The following is a 4,851-nucleotide window of genomic DNA, read 5'->3' on the forward strand; positions in this document are numbered from 1 at the left end:
TGGGCCAAGTTCTATCCCTATGACCTCATAGGTACTTATTCAAAAAAGCCTATTTACTGTTGCGATGTATCTGGTATCCAGTTTCCTTACCAAATATTGTTACTCTAAAAGTTTTTTAATAGAATTGTTACAGTAGGTAGCTAGTCAGACATAAACAGGACAGGACAGCACCCCTCCCCTTCCCCGCCAACCACCACCAGGAATGTCAGATGTCAGGTGACCATCAGGTCATGGTCAGCCGGTTAACTGTCTCTCTAAAATAATAATTGGTCACAGCCAGCACCAGGGAAAAGCAGTTTCCCAATAGATAAAAACACCTGAAACTGATGATCAGCGGTTTCCCAATAAGAGCTCAGGAATTGGGCGAGTGGGCTGGAGCATGTGCACTAAGGGGCAAAATGGAGGAGTTTAAGTGGTATATGACCTTCTGGGGGCATTCTATTGGTAAAGGGAAGAACGCCTCAGGTGAGCATGCGTACACCTCCAGTAAACACACTGCGCATGCTCACCTCCCAATTGCTGGCAGCCCACCGCGCATGTGGGCAGCCCCCCTAAGGGAAGAATCAAGGGAAAAAGGATGCAAGATGCGGGAAGTAGGACAGCATATACAACCCCAAGTCCAAGGTGAAATGAGGCACTTGACCTCCAAGATGCCCCCCTTGGCCCTCTTCCAAATACTTTACTTTCTTTTCATTCCTGCCCTAAAGCTTTTATTATTATTATTTATTTATTATTATTGAGACAGGGTCTCACTCTGTCGCCCAGGTTGGAGTGCACTGGGGCAATCTCAGCTCATTGCAGCCTCTGTCCCCCCGGGTTCAAGCAATTCTTGTGCCTCAACCTTCCGAGTAGCTGAGATTACGGGCACACACCACCACACCCAGCTAATCTTTGTATTTTTGTGGAGACGGGGTTTTGCCATGTTGCCCAGGCTGCTCTCAAACTCCTGGACACAAATGATCTGCCCACCTTGGCCTCCCAAAGTGCTGGGATTACAGGCGTGAGCCACTGCGCCCAGCTGGCTCTAAAGATTTTTTTTCTTTTTTTTTGAGACGGAGTCTCACTCTGTCGCCCAGGCTGGAGTGCAGTGGCGCAATCTCGGCTCACTGCAAGCTCCGCCTCCCGGGTTAACGCCATTCTCCTGCCTCAGCCTCCCGAATAGCTGGGACTACAGGTGCCCGCCACTACGCCCGGCTAATTTTTTTGTGTGTTTTTAGTAGAGACGGGGTTTTACTGTGTTAGCCAGGATGGTCTCGATTTCCTGACCTCGTGATCCGCCCGTCTCGGCCTCGCAAAGTGCTGGGATTACAAGCGTGAGCCACCGCGCCTGGCCTCTAAAGCTTTTTAATAAATTTTCACTCCTGCTCTGAAACTTGCCTGGGTCCCTTTTTCTGCCTTATGCCCCTTAGTTGAATTCTTTCTTCTGAGGAGCCAAGAATTGAGGTTGCTGCAGAACCATATGGATTCACTGTCAGTAACGGGGTCTCTTGGGTTTTCAAGGTAGACAATTATAGCATCAGCAAATAGAATTCATTTATATCTCTTCTTTTAGGGTTGCCTGCTTAAGCAAACAAAAATACAGAATGCCCAGCTAAATATGAATCTCAGATAAATAAGGAATTTTTTTTAGTATAAGTATGTCCCAAGTACTGTATGGCACATACTTATATTAAAAAGTGATTCATGATTCATTTGAAATTCAAATTTACCTGGGTGTTCTGTATTTTATCTAACAACCCTCTTTCTTTCCCAGTGAGGATGCCTACTGCTTTATTTTCTTTTTCTGTTGCATTTGCTGAAGCCTGTAAGACTGGTTCTCATTCTGGGCTACACATTAGCATCAGCCAGGAAGCTCTGAAAAAAAAAAAAACCTCCTATGGCAGGCAGGCCCTTAGGCTCAGAGATTTAATTGCTGTATATATACACATATTTAAAAGCTTCCCAGATGATTCTAATGGGCATCTGGGGTTGAGAAGCACTGCCTTAAAACCATGTTAAATAATGACGTTAGTAAGCATCAAGAATCTTGTTCTTGATCTTAATTAAATATTTCCAGTGTTTTGACATTTAAAATAACACTTGTTGGTTTTTAGTAAATATCCTTGGTTTTGTTTACATAGTTTCCATCTAGCCCTGTTTAAGTTTTGATTAGGAATGGTTGCTTTTAGCACCTATTAATATGATTATGTGGTTTTGAGAAAAGAAAAATAGAACAGTCTGGGCTATGTGAGGTCTGCAGGCCCAGAAAGACATGAATATGGGACTTTCATTCCTCCCTGCTCCCCTTCTCCCCATGCCTGAGGGCAATTGTTTAAAGTCATTTTGTTCCCAACCAGCTGTTTCACCCTTTGCCTTCTTGCTCCTAGACTTTGGGTTTGTTTGTTTGTTTTTTTCGAGATAGGGTCTCTCTCTTTCACCGAGGCTGGAATGCAGTGGTTTGATTTCAGCTCACTGCAGCCTCTACCGCTCAGGCTCAAGCGATCCTCCTGCCTCAGCCTCCCGAGTAGCTGGGACCACAAGCGCACATGACCATGCCCAGCTAATTTTTTTATTTTTTGTAGAGACAGGGGTCTTCCAATGTTGCCCAGGCTGATCTTGAACTCCTGGGCTCAAGTGATTCACCTGCCTTGGCTTCCCAAAGTGTTGGGATTACAGGCATGAGCCACTGCCTGGCCTGGAATTTGTAACACAAAGAACCATGTATATAGCCCTTCAGTAGTTTTTTATTTTAATGTAAATTCTTGGTAAACAACTCAGGAACTGCCTCTTCCTTTCCTTTAAAAATCCACTTGTAGGCCGGGGTGGTGGCTCACACCTGTAATCCCAGCACTTTGGGAGGCTGAGGCAGTCGGATCACGAGGTCAGGAGATCGAAACCATCCATCCTGGCTAACACGGTGAAACCCCGTCTCTACTAAAAATACAAAAAAATTAGCCAGGTGTAGTGGCGGGTGCCTGTAGTCCCAGCTACTGGGGAGGCTGAGGCAGGAGAATGGGGTGAACCCGGGAGGCAGAGCTTGCAGTGAGTGGAGATCGTGCCACTGCACTCCAGCCTGGGTGACGAGCGAGACTCTGTCTCAAAAAAAAAAAAAAAAAAAAAAAATCCACTTGTAACTGCCACTAATCCAGAGTGTATATTCAGGGCAACTTGAATCTGTTCTCTTGAGGACTAATCTCTGACCTTTTTTCCCTCTTGCCCAAATTCCTATCTAAGGGACCTGGGAAGTTACGCCATAACATCACGAACCATATAACATCACAAACCATAACATCTCATCAGGTGAATTTTATTTAACTCTATATAACGTGTTACTTTCCGACCTGACTCGCATAACACCACCGGACAGAGAAGAAAATCAAAATATTGCTAGTGAAGTGGCAGGAGCGGCAGCTATGGAGCTGCTGGAGGAGAGAGAAACATTGCTACGTGGTTAGAAAAAATATTTGGGCCGGGCTCGGTGGCTCACGCTTGTAATCCCAGCACTTTGGGAGGCCGAGGGGGGCGGATCACAAGGTCAGGAGTTTGAGACCAGCCTGGCCAATATGGTGAAACCCCATCTCTAATAAAAATACAAAAATTAGCCAGGCATGGTGGGGGGCACCTGTAGTCCCAGCTACTAGGGAGGCTGAGGCAGGAGAATCGCTTGAACCCGGGAGATGGAGGTTGCAGTGAGCCGAGATGGTGCCACTGCACTCCAGCCTGGGCAACAGAGTGAGACTGTCTCAAAAAATAATAATAATAAATAATAAAAATATATATATTATATATATATTTGGAGATCATCCCATTCCACAGTATGAGGTGAACCCACATACCACAGAGATTTTACATCACCTTTCAGAATGCAACAGGGTCTGGGACAGGGATGTCTACCTGGTAATAGAGGACTTGAAGCAGAAAGCAAGTGAATACAAGTCAGAAGCCAAGTATCTCCAAGACCTTCTCATGGAGAGTGTGAATTTTTTCCCCTGCCAATCTCTCTAGCACTGGTTCCAGGTATCTGAATGCTTTGGTTGGCAGTGCAGTGGCCCTTGAAACAAAGGATGCCTCACTAACTAGTTTTATCCCTCTAGTGAATGATTTGACCTCTTACCTCTTTCGTACCAAATCCAAAAGTGAAGAAATCAAGATTGAACTGGAAAAATTTGAAAAAAAATCTAACTGCAACTTTAGTATCAGAAAAATGTCTCCAAGAGGATCTCAAGAAAGCAGAGTTGCGTGTCTACAGAAAGGGTCAAAGTTCATCATCGTCATCAGAACATGGACTTTCTAAAACCAAAGTCAGTGGAATTCAGATTTGGAATCAAGGCTGCAGAGGGAGCAACTTTCAGCCAGAAGCACAGATGCTTCTCTGGCTCATCAGTCCCTAGTAGCACTGTCAGAGAAACTGGCAAAATTAAAACAACAGACTATACCTTTGAAGAAAAAATTGGAGTCCTAGTTAGACTTAATGCCGAATCCATCCTTGCTCAAGTGAAAATTGAAGAAGCAAAGTGAGAATTAGATAGCATTGAAGCTGAACTTACAAGAAGAGTAGACATGATGGAACTGTGACAAGGGCCAAATAAACAGCCTTTTCCCTAACAAAGTAAATTGAATAGGACTTTACAGAGTTCTTTTTCCTCTTGGCATTTCTTAATAACAAAATGTTCTGTGTTCTTAGATTACAGAATGTCATAATTGATAGAATATGGTTTCTAACTGTATTGCATTTTTGTGCCCAAATACATCGTTTTCATTAAAAAAAAAATCAAAATATCTTACCCCCAAATATGTGTTTTTTTGCCATATTTTGAAATGGTCCTGCAAAGCCATCTTTGGTGGGGGAAGGTTTGCATCTGTAAAGAATCT

At 44.0% G+C, this 4,851-nt stretch overlaps 1 pseudogene; it reads left to right on the forward strand.

Annotated features, from left to right (window-relative positions):
• The first annotated feature begins 398 nt into the window (after nucleotides 1-398).
• On the forward strand, nucleotides 399-4,640 carry LOC129475264 (HAUS augmin-like complex subunit 1; annotated as a pseudogene).
• The last annotated feature ends 211 nt before the right edge of the window (nucleotides 4,641-4,851 follow it).

This window comes from Symphalangus syndactylus, chromosome X (assembly GCF_028878055.3).
Source record: "Symphalangus syndactylus isolate Jambi chromosome X, NHGRI_mSymSyn1-v2.1_pri, whole genome shotgun sequence".
NCBI lineage: Eukaryota > Metazoa > Chordata > Mammalia > Primates > Hylobatidae > Symphalangus > Symphalangus syndactylus.